The sequence below is a fragment of the Takifugu rubripes genome, chromosome 22 (genome assembly GCF_901000725.2).
Source record: "Takifugu rubripes chromosome 22, fTakRub1.2, whole genome shotgun sequence".
In the NCBI taxonomy this organism is placed as follows: Eukaryota; Metazoa; Chordata; class Actinopteri; order Tetraodontiformes; family Tetraodontidae; genus Takifugu; species Takifugu rubripes.
This window is the reverse complement of record NC_042306.1, coordinates 9,050,418-9,071,155: the sequence shown is the minus strand read 5'-3', so window position 1 is coordinate 9,071,155 and position 20,738 is coordinate 9,050,418. Positions and strand designations below refer to the sequence as shown.

Genomic DNA, 20,738 nt, shown 5'->3' with positions numbered 1-20,738 from the left:
TTTGATTTTTTTTTTTTGCGGCTGCAATAATGCATTCATTTATATGCTGATTAGCCATTTTTCAGTGTTACAGGCTGTTGGATGTGACCCATAAATCCAAACAGGGTGCCCAGGAGCAATAAGTCACCGGTGACTCGGTTTGTTCCGAAGCAAAGTGGCACCCATTCTCTTGACATTGAACATTCAGCCACTGGGAACCGCAGTGGCCTTGTAGCTAACGGCGGGTTCAACACTAGACTGAAGACAAGCCACTCCACAGTATTTAAACACATAGGCCTCGATCAAATGCGTAAGAATGTTGAATACAAACGTGTGAAATGATCACCTCATTGTTAGCAGGGAGGCTAGCTTGGTAGCTCCATCCAGAAGGAAAGCTGGACTGGTTTCCTGCTTATTGGTGTTAAAGATATAGTTAATGATTTCCTTGGAATACTCAGGCTAAACACTATTTACTTCATCCTTCATTTGACCTTCAAATGTTAGCAATGCTTAATTTGAATACTGATCAATGTTAATCTGGTTCTTCCCAAACAGACATTTTTAGGATAGATTGAGTTAGAGTTAGAGTTAAGGTGATTGGAACCAAGCAGAAGCACTGGAACAAACATTTCTTGGTGGATGTCTTAAATGAGGTCTGTTCCACCAGGACCGTAGTTAATCCGGACCAAGGTCAGTTCAGAGGGCTCAGAAACACTGCTTCTTCTTATAGTGGGTGCTCATGTACGTATAATAGCATTTACACATCTGCTGAAGCCAGTATTCTGAAGAGCCCAAATAAAGAATTGCAGCAGATGTGGACAGATGGAGATACGCCGGTCCTTTGCAAGGTCGCCGTCGCTGAGCCGTGACAGGGATCCAGTGTTGTAAATTAAAAGAGGTCTGACCTTTCAAGGGAGCACGACCAGTCATTAATCAATGCTGTTGACCCAGTGTCCACTTTCCTGAGATTGCCCCATCAAATATTATGCAAACAGACATAATTTACTTTATTTTTTTTATATAATGGCATTTTGGTTTAGCTTTAGCAACAGTTGGTGAGGAAGCAACCATAGTTCACTTGTTAAAATGTAAAGAAATAAGCAATAAATCAGCAAACAAAATGAAAGGAAGCTTCTAAAATTGCTCACACTTAAGTAGTGCAGTACCATTTATTTTTCAGTTCCTATAAAGATTGTGTCAGCATTGTATTAGCCATAACCTCCTCTATCCATGTGAGAACCTTGTGAGCCAATTAAATGTGCTATAGCCATTGACATTTTCTTTGCTTCTTGTTAGCCATGTTTTAAGTGTTAGAGAATGAGTATTGATTGTGGTGTAGCTTTCATTTTTCTTTTTTGGGGGGGTTTCTGGAGGGTATAGAATCGTGTCCTGGTAATTGCGCCTGTCACGCTTCACCTGTGAAAACACGGAGACAGCGGCTGCATCCAAAGAACATCAAGAGCAGGCTAAGCAGAAGGAATTAAGTTGTATTTAAAGGGGAGGGGTCCACTCATAAGTGGAAATCTGGCATCCAGCAAGGTCCGCAAGGGGCAACTGACCCATCTTTGATCACTGAGCTGTGTCAAAAAGGCAAAGCAAACACAATCACTTCCCAAGGAACATTACCCTAACAGGCTGAGCAAAAAATGGGTCAACTGCTAGCAAATTAACAAGCATTATAACTATATTGTATATATAATTGGACAACAAGATACAGCTAAAAAAAATGAAAAAAAAACCAGTTGGTGCAGCGGGTGCTTGTCGTCTGACTGAACTGGGTATATTTTCACATTTACTTGTACTGTATATGCAGTTATTGGATTTCACATAGGAGGAATAGCTCCTTTTGATCATCCCTCACATGAATTTCATCTTGTTGGAAGTCTATTATTGTGGGAAAAAAGCACAACAACAGCCTGAAAGGTGTTGGCTGCATATCATTTGACTTCATCCTTAACCCAACCTTAACATTATGGTGCTCAAAAATATTATTACCTTGGAACACCATAATCGTCAAAAGAGAGAGAGAGAGGGAGACAGAGACAGGGTTGGAAGAAGGTGGATGGGAAACATGAGGTCTCGTACGACACAGCTGGGACCAGCAATTAATTTTACAACACCAGAAACAGGAGCAGGTCCAGGCTGGTGGGATGTGCCGGTGAGCCCCAGGCCTCCCATTAATGCTGAGACCCATCACTGTCAATGTATCGCCCGTCAATAAAGATGATGGCCAGAGGAAGACGGGGAAAAAAAGAGGAAAGCTGAATAAAAATATCTTTCCAATATATTTAATAACCCTATGATTACTTCAAACACATTACACTGTCCATTTTTGCACGAGAAGTAACATTTGCTCCCCAAAAAAACTGTTGTGGGGATTCTGACACAATGGATTTTCTAGATATATACATATTTAAAGTAACGCTGAAAGAAGGTAGGAACTTTTTTCCTGCTCACAGTTGCTGTTTGTGCGGTCATTAATGGGGGTTTTATGCTTGACGAATACCATGAATCAATAACATAATTTATTCGGTAATTTACAATATCCTTTTTTTTAATATTCCAGAGGCTTTGGATTTAAGCCTGTTATACAATTTAACTGGGAATTAATGGATGCTCTCAAATGCAAATCAAGTCCATTTTGCAGTTTAATGGCCTTTTTTCATGAATTTGATTAGGTGCACTGGTTAAAGTAAAGAGAAAAACAAAACATAGGACTATAATGTCATTTTTCACATGCATTTGTTTTGTGTAGTTTTAATATTTCTACAGATTTGTGCATGACGAAATGAAGCAATCTAGAAATCTATGCTTCCTACTGTGGTGAACATCCGATCGATGACCTTGAGGCTCTCATCAGGTCTGACGGGCCAGGTTGTTCAGAATGCTGCAGATGAGCAGGGCCAATTGATCAGGACCCGGACCATCCCGGCTAAATGATCGGAGAGGGCAATACGGACGTAACGTCAACGTCGTTCAAAGCATTTAGCTCCATGAGCTGGTAGCGGCACCAGTCTGTAACAGGTCCCACCTCCACTGCACCTTCATTAAATCTGCTATTTTATTTCTTCACCTCTGCCACCGTTTGGATTCTTCTGCCATCCATCTCTTTCCTCCCCTCCATTCACTTGAGCCTCCTTTTATTTCTGCCTCTGTCATCACCCACTCCTCCATTTTTCCTGAAGCCTTTATCTTTTCATTAGGCCTCCCTCCTCCATTGTGTTGTACATGAGGTTAAAAGTTCAGACATTATCTTTCTATATTCCTCCTTTTTATGTTGCTTGTGTCACCAAACCTTGCTTATTGGATTCTCCCCCTCCCACACACACACACACACACACACACACACACACACACACACACACACACACACACACACACAGCTCCTTACCCTCTTACCATTCCAACTAACCCCCAACCCTATCCTTGTAACTATCCTAACCCTCAAACAGTCCTTTAAGGTTGCAAGGACCTGCTAAAATGACCTCTCTTCTCAAAAAATACTTCATTCTTAATTTTCTCTCACTGTTGGTGGTCTCCAGTAGGGTGATGGTTTGACCCCCGTCATTAAAAGCTCATCATCTGAGGTGACACAGTCTGCTCTTATTGGCTCTCCGATACCTCATAAACTGTCTGACTGAAGGTGATTTGGTGATTATATATGCAGAGTCACAATATGTCTGACTCTCTGTTAACTTGCCTGAGAGCAGAATGAGACCACGCTTGGGCGGGGGGGGGGGCTTGTAAGTAGGCGGAGAAACGGGGGAAAAGAATGTTGGAATTGTCAAAGCAGATTGTTTCGTCGGAAGACATGTTCGTGGAAGGAAGCATCCCTAAAGGTCACGTCGATTATTCCCCTGTTTCTACATCTGGCCATTAATCATTTGGTCCCACGTCTGTCATCATAGGGGGCTAATGAGATATACATAGATCATTTCTTCCTCTGGCTGCAGAGTACAGTCCTGCTGTTTGAAAAAAGAGCTCTTATTGATCTTCTTCCCTTGGAAGATCCAGGTGCAGCTGCAACGTGTGTTATTCTCACGTTTTCTTCTAGCACTTTGATATGTTTGATGGATATTACACAGGGTCTCGGTGACCAGACTGTCCTTAGACTGAAAAGGCATTTTTTATCCAGATACTTACATGTGGTGACCAAAAGAAACTTTCTCAATGGCATACATCTTATAGTATGTACTACCTGAATTATTCCTGTTGTCGTCTACATTCAGATTTGGTTCAATTTAAAAAAGAAAGTAGGAATAAAAGTCACATGATATCCATTTTAGTTCAACAGGGGGCAACATCTAAAGCAGTGCAGTTATTTATCATACTGTGAATCACAAACAACCTCTTCAGATCAATAAAATTCAACAAAAGCCATTCATCAAACCTTGCAAATTGTATGGAAATGTATGGCCCGGTTGTCTCTTAACAGCTAAATTGACAGATTCCAATGATTTCTAATAATCTGAGCAGCTCTCTTTTACCCACAGTGTTGCCATCCTGCACCTCTAGGCCTCAGGATAGCAACTATCCCATCCAACTGTTGTCATCCCATAATGCTGCGGGAAAATCCGAGAGTGAAGGACACATTAAGATGTGGTTTGGTGTGTTTGCTGTCCAGCCTCAATTGCACCTGGGCTCGGTGTCAAAAGACCAGAAGGTCAAACGCAAACACAAGCTACCCCCACCGGTGCGACACGGCTGGACACGATCCCACGCCGTTCCATCCTGTGTGTGCGAAGAAGCGGTTTCTCAGGACTCGTTTTAGATCAGAATTACTATTGATGAAAGCAGCTTTTTTTAAAGTCATGTTTTTAATACATATATATAATTTGTAGGGTATATTTTCAGTTTATGTGCCATATTGAGACAAATATACAGTGACCATAATACATTTTCTCCTTTTTCTTCCCGACATCATCTGATATCAATGCTTTCTTCAAAGGTACAGACTCAGAGCTCATTATGAGGACAGAGGACAGATCACATTTAATTGACTAATGAGATAATGCAGCATCATTATTTTCCACCTTTTTCAATGCTTTGTTAAATAAAAGAAAGGTGTCTCACCCTAAAATGGAAAGAAGAGAAAAAATGCATTTAAAACATTAAAATGCACCAAATACACCCATTACCCGCTTCATTCTCAACAGCAACAGAAAAAAGTTGCAGTTTGTAGTGTTTCAGAGTTTAATAATAGTTTAAAATGCAGCTTTCACCATGTTCGGGGTTTGGGTAAAACAACATGGTTGAAACAATACAGCCTCCTAGATTCATATGAGTTGACCTTTCTTTCTCATTTAGTAAAACATTAACAAATTCCCTCCATTTAAACAGAACTTTTAGTCAATATTATAATTTTGCATTATACATATGAGGTATAAACGTGTAATTAGTGCCATTTTCTCAATCAATGTAATTCCTGTTCCTGATGTGGAATCTGAACGTGATGAAACTAATACAAATGACAGCTGTAATGGCCAACAGCGGCTAAATAAATAATTACATTTCTTTTCATGCTGATCTGCCTTTGAAAAAGCAAACATGCTCATTTTACATCGGTGGCTTTGTACGTTTGACCCCATTATGTGCAAATGGATTTTTTTAAAAAAGAAAAGAAGAAAAACAACAAATCCTCTGTAGAGTTACACCCAAATGTCTGCCAGCAAACAGACTGATGGGCACAGAATGCTCCAAGAGAATGTTGTGGTCTTTTAAACCCTGGTCCAGTAGCATTAATGGACACTGACATCTATTTATAGTGGTACCAGCCAAACATGGTGAATAGGGAGCTGAACAAAAGCAGCGAGAGCAGACCCAGTGGCTGGTTTTCAACTTTCATTAAAATGTGGCCCTGAATGATATTTAAAAGAAAATATATTGAGTTTAGTTTTGGTACTTTTTTGCTCTCTGTTGGTCCAGTTGATACGCGGATCGCGGATCCGGCCACGACAGACCGCACAGCTCCGGGCAGAGAAGAGAGCGCCATCTTATTCAGTCCTGTAGTCAAAGTCACTTCATGATTTATACCTCTGTCTTCAGACATGGCTGAGAATTATGCCCCATTTAAAACTAAAAAAAACTCCCGGAAGGTGCTAATTCATATTCTGTATATGACTGGCCCATCAATTGTGAGGGTAAGTGAAGGTCGCCTTGATGCTTTTATGGGCTGGCACTTTTGCCTGCTTTACTGATATTGCTTCACAATGCTTTCCCCCAACAATGCTGATCGTATTGGACCGTGCGATGCGGCCAGTTCAACAGAGAGAAAATTCAATCAAAGCGGCATTAGATGGGACGTGACCTCAGCTTGTTTGTTTCTTATAGGGCGCTGGTGGCACACAGCAGCTTAGCTTGCAGGCATATCTCTGTTAAACCGATTGAACTTGGGTAATGTCTCAGAAAGATGGCATCATTCCTTTTGTCATTAAGTTTGTTGTTGCCGAGGTGACCAAGGTCACTGATCAGAGATCGGTGACAGAACCTCTCACCTCCTTTGGCTTTTTTCTTTGGCAAAATTAACAACAGTTCAAAGTGTAGAACTTTATGAAAGTGTTTCACATCTATTATAAACAGCGGAAAGTCTGTGGGATGTGAAGTATCAGATGAATATTTTATTCTGTTTTCTCTCATGTCTTTGATATTAAAGAACACTCAGTCTGGGCCAATGACATCCCGCTTAGATGTCATATCTGCCTACCTAGCAATTATGAATATTTATGTGAGCATGCGAGTGAACAAAGGTTAAAAAGCTAGATTTAGATTTCTCTTTGAGGGGTCATTAAATGTTATAAGGGGGGCATTTTCAGAGAACTGCCCAGGTGCCCTTGAGCAAAGTACCAAGCCCCAAGTGCTCAGAGCACCTGTCGAGGGCAGCTTACTCACTCTGACACCTTTCCATGATGCATGCTCCTCGGGGTGGCTGTAAAGGGAGGGAGAAAAATCGCAATACTGCTATCAAACATTGAATAGTCTGCGCGACCCCTCACCTTTTGATTAAGGAGAGAAGAAAATATGAATACCATATTGATCTTGACCTGCAAACCGAAAAGGTCACAGCAGTATGAAAGGCTTGTGATCTGGTTCCACTCATGACAGTCTCCATGAAGCCACACAGGCTGCGTTTAAAGGCTTCAGGAGGATGAGTGTAATAAGTGGCTGTGCATATCAAAACAATTAGAGCCTTTTTGCTGCATAACAGACAGATGATGTCGGCACTGCGTCGTCGCACTAAAATCAATGGCCCACTGCATGGCGGCTGGTTGACTCCCTTCTAAACACATCCGGGCGGGTACCATAAAGGATGTTTATTAGTCTGACAAGTTGACAGTGCAGCTCCTTGTCATGCTCTGATAATAAGGGCAAGGAGCAGACCAGCAGAATCCGTGCTTTCGCCGGTTCAGAGACAGACAGACCCTTTGGGGGTGCAGATAAGGAATAAGAGGAAATAAGAGAGGAGGGGGAGCAGAAGGGGGGACACAGTTAGTGCCAGTTATCAGTAAGGGAGTGGAATAGAGGATAGAAAATGAAATGTAGAGGAAAACTCAGGTGATAAAGCCAGGAATAGGAGGAGAGGAGTACATGTCAGTTTTCAGATAGTGACACCAAGAGGAATCCTGTCATTTTCGTGTTCCATCAACGACAGCAGTCGAGTTTTAAATCACTGGCTCCCATTTTATTTGTCCTGCGGCAGTGAGAATGCAAATGTGTGACAAGGAAGTGTTCGCATTTCAGCACAAAAATCAATGCCGAAACTGTTCAGACAGTTCCCCGACAGTTTGTACAAAAGCAGACCTTAAATGGACGCCGCACAGCACCTCCGATCGACACAAAAGACATCAAATATTCGTGAAAACACACCCAGAGGGCAGCCGGAATGCAGAAACAACAATTTAGACAATAATTTCGACAGAGACTGCTGCTAGCACTGAGACACCCAAGGACACATATCAATGCTTTCTATCTATACATTTCTTAAAAATTCAATTTTTTTAAAAACTTTTTGTAGTTAAGCCAGAGATATCATTCCAGAGTTACAAATATTTTACAATCATAAAGAGCAGTTTCATTAACAGTTTTTTGTCTCTTCTGATTAGTGCAGAAAGAGCTCTTTAATTTATTTAGCGTGTTATAATAGGATTGCTTTAAATCTGCTCTCCGTCTTCTTTTGTCTTCGATTCACTGTGAAGGCTGAACAGATGCAAGCTATAAATCAGCTAATCAATGGCACTGAAGTTAGTCCCTGAACAATATTGTAGGAAAAACTGCCTCACGAGCCCCATTGATTCCGCTGCCCTAATCGTTATCTCTCCGAGAAAGGTTGACCTTGAAAGACAGGAGGGCCAGTCAATATTGAATGTCACTTCACACCCCCAAATGGGTCAATTTAAGAGGGCTTTAATGCACATTCAAATACAAGAGAAGGAGATTGTGTCATGTCTACTGGTGACCTATTTAGGTTTGGTTGCGGCCTCTTTTTTTGTCTACTCAACATGAAATAGTGTTACACACCTGAGTTCTTCCAAGGGCCAGTCCATTTAAGATGCTCTTAACACCATTATGTCATCAGGGATGGGAGGATGAAGAGGGAACCTGAGCAACAAAGGAGGCTGTTTTAATTACCTCTGGCAGATTTACTCCTCTATCTGTGTTTGAAGCATAGGTGGCCCAAGACGGGGAGGGAAGAAGTGGTAATCATAAAAATGACTCATGACAGGAGGGGACCTGGAAAGCTGCCCATGGAGGTGCAAAAAAAATGAAGGTAGGCAGTCAGAGGCTGTGCTGTAATGAGGATAAACAGCTGAGGAATTTGTCATATGATGCAGCTAACAGGCTAAATGTATAGAGCAATTTTCAGATCTGGACTTTTCAACTTCACTAATATCCAAGTGCCATAAAAGGAATATGTCACAGCAGGATAGGAGAGTACGGTTGGGTGCAACGAGCCTAGCTTAGCATTAGCATTAATAGAGGGCAATCTTTGGTCTCGCCTGTGGGGAACCAGAAACAAGCACAATGATGAGAGGGCGGCCAATGGCCTTGTGGCTTGTGCAATGATTGTGCTTAGACCACTTGTGTCTTGTCTCTTTTGGGACCAGTCAATGTGTAGTCTATTTATTTATTTATATATAGATAAGTGCTGCGTTGAGGTGAAATCCCAGTCTGCAGAAGTAGACTTCATTTACTCTGCATTTAGAGCCATAGCTCAGTGGAGTCAGTCTCCCCAGTCTATCCTTCCCTGTGAATATTATTTTTACTTGTTTATTTGCATGTATAATTAAGACTTTATTTCTGCTTTAAGCACTAATATGTCACAGTAAATACCCCACGGAGAAGCTGTGCACAATTGAACCTTTGCTAAATCAGAGCAGGTTTAGCCTCAGCCACTAGTGGAGATTGATAACAGCTCCATTACAGATTATGTACCATACATGCAGACAGGCATGGGTTTTTAAAACAATGTTTAATCAACACTACAATTACTTATTCAAATTATGAGTGCTTGTACAATTAGGCAGCCTAATTATTTAAGTGGCAGTAGTTCATAACATGAGTTAAGGGCCTTGTATTTTACTTTACGAGATGCTGGATGGTGTTTTTGGAATTAAAGAGGATTCAACATAAAAATGGATAAAATGCACAGTGAGATTACAAAAAATATTTAAAATCAACATGAAAAATGTCTTCTGCTCTTTCCTTTTGAGAAGAAGGGGACTAAAAGTAGCAAATTTGCATCCTCGCTGTAGGTTTTCTTGGAATGTCTGATCTTATTTACCTATGTAAAGATGTGTGCATGTGCTTAAGTTGATGTTTGCATGTTTATTCTTTCCTTTTTCTTCTTCTCTTGACTGTTGCTTGTTTTGAGCTCCCACAGCTGTCCTTTGGGGCTGGGATAGAAGGCTTTACTGCTCTGCTACACCTCCGCTAAGCTGTTTTACTGGGTGTTTCGGGTTGTGTTTATGCCCATTATATATCTGATAATAAAGGTTATGGCAGCTGCCTTCACCATCAAAGTTTTTCCTATTTACAACCAGTATTGAACTATTGAACATGAACCTTTCTGTCTGGGGCTGACTTGCAGCCTGCCATTCTATGTCTGCACAGTTCCCAGCTCAGCATTACTGGTTGTGGCTGGTTGTTCTTCATAAAAAACAGTCATTTATCAATAAAAGGCAACACTGCAGTACATGATGATGGGTTTAAAGAAAGCTGTTTTGAACCAACAGATTTTAGCCTTTTATTTATTTTTTTGACCCCCGTGCCGATGGAAATGCTGAGGTTTGAACTCTGCGGTAGGTAGAAAGGGAAAAAAAGCTTCCGCTGTGTGTTTGCCTTTCTAATTAGTTCTCATAGGAACCCAGTTATTGACTGTTGCAAATACCTATTGATCCTTCGCAGAGGCCCTTCACTATCTGACGCCTTTGTATGGGATGTCTTGTGATGGATGCTTGGGTGTTTTCTCGGACCACCGGTAGAGTTTCTTTGATTAATGCATGTGTGTGTCCACGCATGTGTACTTGTGCCACTGCAAAGAGTTGTGCTCTGTGTAATGACAGCTCTTACTCTGGACTCGATGAGTAGGAAAGTTGCCAGCTTCTCTGTTGGCCCGGGTCGTCTAATCAGGAAACATTGATCCGGCCTTGAGCAACAGCATGCTTACGTGGGCACTGAGATAGCCAAAAGCTATTGGCATACTGTTTGGTCATATTGGATAAAATCAGAGGACCTCCTAGTGGTCTCAACAGATCAGCATCATAAGGTGTGTGTGTGTGTGTGTTCTTGTACTTGCTACATATTGCCTATCAGAACACACACTCTACAAGCAAAGTGAGCAGAATTTTGGAAAGTGAGGACATTTTTTCTGGATCTAACAACTGTAAAGACTGAGGACAGACAATTTTAGGTTTTATGGCTGAGTTTGGGATAGTGTTTAGGTTGGGATAGTCCTCACAAAGATAGCAGTGCAAGAATGCATTGCATGTGTGAGATCTTCTTCATGTTACATTGTGAAGGACCATAATAGGTATTTTTACCTGCAAACTGAGGACATTTTACAATGATTTAGCTCAAGGTTGAAGCCAACGTCCTGTTTGGGTAATCAATTGGATTAACAGTGAGATATTTAGCTGTAATTGTGGATTACAATATGTCAACCGCAGTCCTCACAAAGATAGGAAAGATATGTGCAAATGACCTATAACTTGCCGCTTGTTTAGGTGCTCATTTTATTCTCTGATTCCTTTTTTTAGCAAGGGAGGAATTTTTAACCAATGACTTTTTTATGCTGTGCAGCTATTGTCTTAAAGGTTTATTGTAGAATGATGAGAACTTCTGGTGTTCTGGTCTTCAAGTCAATATCAGTATTGCTGTTGTGTTTGAGACTAATTGTATACTGGCCCACATTAGAGTTTGTACAGTGCCAAAAATTCACAGTTTTTTCCCCCAAATCAGCGCATGTATTTAAACACTGTGTGTAATACAGAATACAGGCATTTGCTGGTGCCTTGTTCTGCCATTCAAATGAAATTGAAAAAGATAATTCTGTATTATGTGAGCATGTTTACTCCACTCAATAATTGCATCACATCAACTGTATTATGTAGTCCTTGGATGTGTTGTCCCAGCAAATGTTCCGCTATAATTGGAATTTTCCCATCACTGTTCCCAACCTACCCGTGTGAGGAACGTATATGGTGGGGCACTCTGTCTTTTTGCTCGCCAGATTAATATTTTGGCGATGCAAGTTAAAGACAAAGTGAGAGGGACCGAGTGACTTTGTCCAACAGATAAATGCAAAAACAGACGAGGAGATGAAATGTGAAGGGGGAAAAAAGTGGATGAAAATAAAATCCCAGACTGGTTTAAGACAGCGAAGGAGGGTTTGAAGGGTGCTGCATTAAGTTTCTGAAAGATACAGATAGCTCTAATGTGTATTGGTTGGGAAATGAAACAGGGTGCCATTTATAACAGTTATTGTCCTGCCCTGTTTCTGTATCTCCAAACGGACCATTTAGAAACGTTGTTTCAATCATCTGTAGGCAGACTCTGACGTATGTGGATGGTTCCAAGGAGAATAAAACTGTCACTTAAACACACTGAAAAGCAGCTCTGGGAAATTCCACTACAGCTTGGCTGGTTTCTCCGGCTACTGACGACGGGAGATTTTTTATTTCCATGAACATTGCGCAGCTTTTTTTGTGTAATAATTTGGAAATCGAAGTTTTAAAAGTCAGACTGGCACTGCCCAGTAAAGAGAGAGGTTTCGGACATGTGGCGGAGCTCTTTGCCAAATCCTGACTCAGGATGTGGTCAGAAGTCGAGCAGCAGGTCTGAAGGTAACCAGAGGAGCTTTAATTTAAAAAGGCAACTGAACATGGTGAAAACAGCACTAACTTGCTAGCTCTTTCATGACCATTGTTGTGTACTCTTTTTTTTTGCCCCACACCAACATGGGCAAAAGTAAGAATGGCCATCTGTCATAGTGGATTTCAACATAGATTGATTCCATTCCCAAGCGTGTGTACTCAGACAAAAACAATGAGCTTTATAAACCTACTGCCTGTAGCTTAATTAATCTCCATTACTGATCCCAGACAATGTGCAAATAGATAAGGCTAAAGTATACTTTCCTCACTGTTCTTTGGAAAGAAAGAAGGGATGCTTGAGCCTGCTTGGAGAGAAGAGCACATCACCTTCTGTGGAACCTGATCCGATGACATTGTAAAAAGTCAACCGGAAAAAAAATCTGATACGCTGCAAAATGGTGACATTTGCCAGGTATCTTCCAAGGCGAGGAGAAGGCTGGGAGGCTTGGGACGGCGGGGACACAGTGCCACCTGAAGGTAAAGAGGGTGTTAATGTGATAATTATGAGGTAATTAGAGTCCTTTAATTATTCCTACTTTAACAAATTAATCCCAGACACAAGCAGTTCACAAAGTTCTTTGTGAGAAAATACATAAAAAAATACTACAAATAAAGTATTTTTTGTCTTTATTGGCACATTTATGTGACATTTAATAAAAACTAGAACCATAAAGTAAGAGTATAAATATTAAAACACATTTAAATTTATTTACATGTGTTCTGCCTTCCAAGCAGAGTTATGTGTACAAACTATATGATCATGTGCACATTCACAGATGCTGTTTATGCATAAAAACACGCATAGGTAAAACAAACTGCGGCATTTACTGCACTAACGTAGCTGCTCCGATTGTGGAGCTGATGTATGCCATTCATTTTGTACCTGCTTCCAGCGATGCCCTGCACTGGCAGTGTCCTCTTCTGCACACGCTCGGAATTTCAAACCTGTGTGCCGCAGCGTGGACTATGAGTCAAGCTTCCTTCTGGAGGTTGGAACAGCAATGCCGCTCCAGCAAAAACAACAGCTATAAATCCAGATCAATTGCTGCACTCTTCTTTTACTTTCCATTAAAGCTTATTACATGACTTAGAGAGCGGCTCCCATATTTCACTGGCTCGACTCTTGCAGCTACTTTTAAATCTTTGCTCTCCATCTCCATTTCAGACAGCTGACATTAAGATCCTTCTTCCTCTCTGCTGGATGAGATCCCTCCATGCTCGCTTTCTTTCCTCCATTTCTTTTCTGCCTCGTTTGCTCCCCCTTTTCGTTAAGAAGATAAAGGTGAATGTCTCAATGGCATTTAATTGCTATAGTTTTTGTGGTCTGCTTAGAAGTAATAGCCGCTCAGCACTTCTGTCCATAAGACAGATTTTGCGCGTCGGTTGCCTCATGGGAGCGCGAGGAAGTGCAGGTGAGGTAATAAAAAGAAATGGCTCACCGTGGGGGAGGGAGAAAACACACAATGGATTTCATTTCCTTTTCGGAAACAGCCTTTTTGGGCTCATGCGCGCACGCGACTAAATGAACAGGCAGGCACATAGACATCCAGGAGAATGCAGTAGCGAACACACGCTAACGGGGCCAGAGAGGAGCAGCGACTTGTTAGCAGCCACCAGCCCGATAATTCGGTCCACTCTCGTGCCTAGCCATGCGACCATATGGAAGCAGCCACGGGGGAACTCCCAGAAATTGAAACAGCAGGAGCTCAAAAGGATGCACCAAGAACTGCCGGTGTAAGAGGCCGGAGGGCAGATAGCGGTTATTTCCTTCATTCAAACACAATAAAAGACTGTAATACAGTTTCATCATTAACCTTTTGAAAATGCGTCATCCCCACTATTGCGAAACGCCCTTCGCTAACATTGAATGACATGTTTTGAGAACATCCATCGTGACCATCGCATGTCCCAAAAGAAGAAAATTGCTTAACCACAGGATGTTCTGCAGTTTTCAGTACACAAGAAAGATTCACTGCAAAACCAATTGTGCCTTGTTCAAAGATGTTTAGTTGCTAATGGTCGCTGCTGAGGTCTTGTAGAAGCATGCTGATGAATTTTGATTGATTTTAGCACTTTGGTGAACACTTCAGTGAGGTCCATAAAGGCATACGGACACTAAATTACAAGTATATTTACTTAATGTTTGCGTTGTCTAGATGGTTTTAAGAAAATGGCTGTTTGACATACAGGACAAAGCAGCTTCCTGCGAAGACATTAAATATGAATCAGTAACAGGATTCACTGCAGAAGTGAACCATGTCAGAAGTTCACTGAAGAGTTTAATTGCTATCCAAGAGATGGGATTTTGTTGGTCCCACCCCATGACAGAAACCCAAACTCTCGAGTCCATGAAAAAGCAATTATATGCTTTACTGCTTAAGTGTTAAGAAGGTTTTATTATCTAGTTAAAACCAGTCACAGTTTAAACTGAGAGGGGCTTTAATTTACTTTATTTACTGTAACGTTGTCTGCAATTTGGCTATTTGACATGCATCAGAGAGGCTTGCTGGCTCTCGTGCAGGCATTTTGTCTGTGTTTCGCCCTATTTTCTATTATAATTGCCATTGCTTGTTTTGTTGACACCTACTGTATTTCCTTCAAGTAACCCCACCATCTATATAAATGCCTTGTTTATGAGATAGTCCATTAGTATTTCCAAACATAAAAGACTGAATAGTAGTTGGTTTTTTTTTCAGTATTCTTCTCTGGAATATTAATTAACGTGATAATCTGTATTTCACCAGACAGCTGGGAAAATCTGCAGACACATATAATTAAAAAACTCCCAATAATGACCCTGAAAGTGTGTGATTATAGGATGTGTAGCACAATGAAAAGAAGTCAAAACATTGCATTTAAACAGACTGGTTGAGTTTATGTACTAGGGAAGACACACACCTCAAAATCAGTGGTTAAACATAACACAGGTCATGTGACATTTACTTAAAAAGAAAAAGTGATGAACCTGCCTTGATGCACTCTCATCATGGGGTAACATTGTGTGCATTATAGCATCCGAACTGCAACTATAAGTCGCTGCAGAGATTTTGTAAGTCATTGTCTTTTTTGAGCTCTCACTGCTGCGACTAACCGATATGGAAAAGAGCCCCCGGTGAAAATGATTTTCCAATACCCCGTGTGAATAAATAGCATTCCCTGCTGATAGGATAATACACTGCCACGCCATAAACTGATACGTTTGACTGAATGATAATGGCAGCCAAATGTGATCCCTCAAGGTTGAAATGCCAACCCGAAGTGGAATGTTCATGTTTTTCTTTTTAGATATTATGATGAAAGATTGTAATGAGGAGGGCTTTTTGCTACCATCTGTCTAAGAGATCACACAATCTGTCACTTTATTGTTTGTTTCATTTGATATTTGTCTCTGAGAAAAGAGATATATTATGTAATATGTGCAAATGGCAGCAACGATCTTGCTGAAGAAAATGACGCAAATAATTAAAAAAACCTTTGTGTTCTGTGACTCTCGGATCAACAGTTTCAATGCAGGAAGTGAACTTGTTGAGTGACGGGAGGAGGTTAACTTTGACTGCGTGTGGGTGTTTGTGGTGGAAGCACGGAAGCGAAAATCTGCTTCATCAGGCAGCAAGAGAATCATCGCAGAAGCACCGCTGACCTTTCTCACAACAACATAATAACAACAATGTGCTGTGGACGGCAATGAAGAGTAAAGCGAAAGAGGCAGTCGATGTTTCAGAAGATGGATTTAGATAGTTGCAGTCCAGCAAATCACATTAAAATTGTTGATTTTATTCATGCAACTGGTTGCTGAACTCAAAACTAAACCGAACCTATCTAATCTGACAGAAGTCAAACCTTTGAGTTCCCATAAAGTCATTTTATATCTCAAAAATAAGCAGTTCTATGAACACATTTTGGAGTCCAGATGTTTTGGGTCGATACTTTGAGGAGTGGAATTTTGAATTTTAATGCAAGCACATCAAGCAGTATATGCTACTGTTATCACAGACTGTAAAAAAAAAAAGTAAATTTCTGGCGGTAGATTGATAAAAAACAACTGGGCCAACTTTCATTATGTGCGTTCTCTAACACATCCATCACCACGACTTCTGATTTCGCCGCTACGCCAAAACTAAGCCGGCATCCAAGTCTCAGCTCTACCAAACCCCCTCCCCCCACTCCTTCCTCACCAACTGCAGTGCTGGCTTAATCCAGGATACAGAGCTGCCACAACTCAGCTCCACATATCTGAGCTCACCAAAATGATACAATATTAAACACCAAACAATTAGGGAAAAGCTATTTAAAAAAATAGTCTCAAAAGTGGCATCTGTCCTCCATATTTAAGATAGCAAGGGAAGTACGAACATACTTTTAAAATACTTTTATAACACTGCTGTCAGCTGACGACAGTGTTGAGTAAGCCAACTTCCCCTGAAAGAAAAAAAAAATCCTAAATTGAATTTGGAAATATACATGAAAAGGTCCCCGGTCTTCACCCAAACATGCAGGATTGATATTCCGGCTTTGCATGAATAAACGAGGTAATCAAAACATGTTTATCTGAGCGCCCTGCTGCTTTCCAAAGAGTGGTTTTACTCATCGGCAGGCAGAGCCATCTCTCAAATTTGCTGGACGTTCTGTTATCACATGGATGCGATTCAACAGCTCACTCAACCCAACGTGCTTGCGCGCCCACACAATAATTGATATTTTGGCAGATTGGTCATGTTGTGTGACTAATTTCATGCCAAATAACATTTTTAGTAACATATTTTATATTCGAAGCTAAACATTTAGATAAACGTTCACATTTAGATGTATTGAATCCTCAAAAACAATAAGAATGGTAAGATATAAAAGATTTACAATAATAATTGTGGATGGCTCTCTATTCATCATTTCTCTTTGTAAGCGAGTTCCTCTAATAATATGATATGTTAACTTTTTTCTTCCTCATGAAATCAAAACAAGCTGGATGGAAATTATATTTATTTGTTTGTCCTCAAAACAGCCAGTGGAAACTAATTTGTAAATGCAGCCATGTTTTCTGATTAAGGCACCCCTGGCTGACCACAAATTGAATTTCAGCCCACTTCTGACAGTAATGTCAATTTAATTTGCAATAGTGGTTTTTCCTCTATGCTTATCTTTTTATTTTTTCCCCCCTGCAGTACCAAATTGATCAGTTCCAATCGAGCCGAGTCTCTGGTAAATTGTGAATTTATTTGTAAAATGCATATTCACAATTAAAAGCTTATGCACTCATTACTCAGTCCTGCCTTAGAGTAAACAAAGACTGTAAAGACTAATATGCTCCCATTTCTTGCTCAACTGCTGAGTGACAATATTTTTTTTATTTCGATATTTATGTAGCACAATAGATGTATATAACACATACAGTTCAGCTTATGAACATTAAAAAAAAATCATGTTTTACCATCACAATTGTGCTGTGTGAAAAAGACTGACCCTGAGTGTGAAGTGCTGTGGCAGTTTATTGGTAAATTCAAGCAATACTCATCACATGTGGACATCGGGAAGTGATGCTATGGCATCGTTGAGATGCACGAGGTCTCACAAATGTTCAATATTTGATGAGCTGAGAGGAGGACTGAGCCTATAGGATCTGAAATAAATGATTGAAATTGCTGATTTAAAGCACTACAACTGTCAAACAGAGCAGCACAGCAATTTTCCCAATGGCCTGGGTCCAGTTGGCCTTCAGATATGAGGGAATGCGCAGGCTTGTTATATAGTTCCTCAGGTCTGTATCTCTCATCATGTTCCCAGTGGAGTGAGATTCAATACAAATTGATTGAGTGCTGCTCTTATCCTCTCTCTCATGCCCTCTTTTACAATCCCAGTCATCCTCCAGGATATCCGCCGCAGACATACAGCTCTAACCTCCCTGCACTGCTCTAGCTGGAGCCCTGCTGACTTTAAAGGCAGATAAACGTGTGCGTACGTGTAGGAGGAGACAGATGCGGCCATCTCTGTGTTCTTTAGAACATCTGCACCAGACGTCCTTCCAGCAGTGCTGGCCTGATGGCAGGGCTTGAGTGTAGGTGGTGCAAACGCGGCATTCTCACCTTCATCTATTTGCAGTCTTCCACCTATGCGTCAGTCATCCGCACACCCGCCCGCCATTCTGGCGTCTCTCCTGCTGCATACACTCATGCAGAGTTTCTGTCAGGGATGCTAAACACAATTTCCTTACACATCCATGATGTGGTATTCATGGGTTATGAGTGCTTCTAAGCGTGTATCAGCACGTTTCAACGGTAGTCGCTTGTGTTTGGTGAATTAGAGAAGACTAAAGCAGCTCAAGACGTTTGACGCCAGTGTTTTGAATTATTTTTTGCAGGTTATTTGACTTTATTTCATCAACCTATGGTTTATAATTTAGTCGATAGAACCTGATTTTTATTAGCTGCGACTCCAATTGGCAGTGGTGAAAACACAACAGTCGGACCGACGCGGAAATTTGCGGCCCTTTTTCAGGGGTAACTGCATGTCTCAGCCAAAAACCGTCCTCCTTCACACTTCAACATCTTTCTGTCTGTGTTGAGTCTGTGTTGAGTTTGTCTTCTTTGAAAGAGAAGCTCGAAAATCAATTATAGAATGGCAATGCTGCCGCTAACATTCCCGTCGCCTACCATGTTTGTGCGAATGTGATAGCGTCTGAAGGAAAAATTCCAGGTCTATTACAAGTGGGAATGGACTCAATGGTCTTTTAATAGCGGGCTAACCCACATTGTAGAAAAGCAACATGCACACATTAATTTTCATGTGAAAGGAATTTAAATTTCATTTACTACATTGCAACATTACAAAATGTCTCATTTCCACTGCCCATCAATTCAGCAAATGAGCTTGTCGCACAACTGTGTGGGCTTCATTATTTTTGGTGACACAGTTACGACACAAATCACGGTAGACATGCAGGAATACTCCGTTATTGAGTAATTAGCCCAGCAGGAACAGGAAAATAATGCTTCAGCCTCTTCGCTGTTGGTATGAATTATGAACGATGTGTGAGATGAACTGCGTTTTTCACTTGAATAAGTGTCCGTGCGAAGCAATTAAACCAACAGCCGATCTCAGTGAGAATCAGATGGACCGAATTTGGCTCATTTGCATAGTAATGACGAGGATTCAGATGGATTAACGAAGCACCCACCGTTCGCTCACTGTCTGGTCATATTTTCAGTTTGACTGCGAGAGACCACAGAAAATAAAACTTTTTCGTGCCTCAAGCGGCTCCAGCGGCGCTTCTGATGACACGGCAAACGACTTTTATTGTCTTGGGGAAAAAAAAGAAAGGGGAGAGGATGCTCATTTTTCACCGGCGCAAAATGGAGTAAAGGCAGGTTTTGGTGTGGCGTGTGATGAATGTTCAGTGGGAGGGAATCCATCTGCTGCATCAAGACTGCGGAAATGGGATCGTCCGCTGAGGATGGTGGGGGGGGGGGGGGGGGGGGGGATTGGACGCTGAGAGACAAGTCTAATTCACACAAAGACTAAACCTCACTGTAAAAGGAGGGCGAGGCAGATCACTCGGGGATGTATGCCATCCTGGAGAATATCCACATATCCATCATGAGATATCACAAACTTCCTTAGTTCAGTGACCAGCCTTTATTTTATGCCGTGAGGTGGACAGCTTGAATACACAAATGTGTTTAGGAAGTTCGTTCAGGCACTGCAGAGTTTATCTGCAGAGTTTATAACTCAATCTGTTAATAACAACAACAATAGTAATCCGGTTCCATTAAAACCTTTCCCAGGAGAAGACAACCAAGAGTAAATGCGAGACAATTAAGGGCTTCCTTTACAGCATTTATCATCCAGTCAGGGGAGATAAATGGAAGAGGTAACGCAGTTTATTTGATACAACAGATGAGAGGTGATAATTAAGTCAACAATTTAGAAAATCATCTGGTGGCTGCAGCAACAGCAGAAATCCCACAGTCAAGTTCAGGTACAGCTATGGCGGCTGATGACTCAGGAAATTGGGGTCAACGATTCAATTAATGTCAAAAAGAATGAACGCCAAGCCAAAATGAAGTTATTTTTGCCATAACCAATCAAGTCTGTATTCTTCGGGGCTATCCTCTGCGCTCGACAAACATTTTTTGAGTTGGGTGTGGTAAATTACAACATGTTCTTGGGCGTAAAGGCTCGAATTCGAATGCTGATTTCTCTCTGAAGTGTGACAAGCATCTTTGTATCTCCGTGGCTGAAGAACCAAGAATGGAGCAGATTGCCTTTGTTTTTTTAATCAGCCATCTTTGCTGGAGGAAGCCCAACTGAAAATGACACCATTTTCGGAGAATCTGCAATTCCTCTGAGCTGAAAACAATCCGGCCGGCGGAGCATGTCATTTTGCGTCTCAGAGGGTGA

At 41.2% G+C, this 20,738-nt stretch overlaps 1 protein-coding gene across 4 annotated transcripts in view; it reads left to right on the top strand.

Moving 5' to 3' along the window:
- tnr (tenascin R (restrictin, janusin)) overlaps positions 1–20,738 on the top strand; it is a 91,635-nt gene that overhangs the window by 17,760 nt on the left and 53,137 nt on the right. Inside the window, exon 1 of one of the 4 annotated variants that reach the window (XM_029831435.1) lies at positions 8,668–8,743. The exons of the other annotated variants lie outside the window; for them this stretch is intronic. The gene's annotated coding sequence lies outside the window, so the exon portion shown is untranslated. Of the gene's footprint in view, positions 1–8,667; positions 8,744–20,738 lie in introns of those variants that run through there. 4 annotated transcript variants of the gene reach the window in all.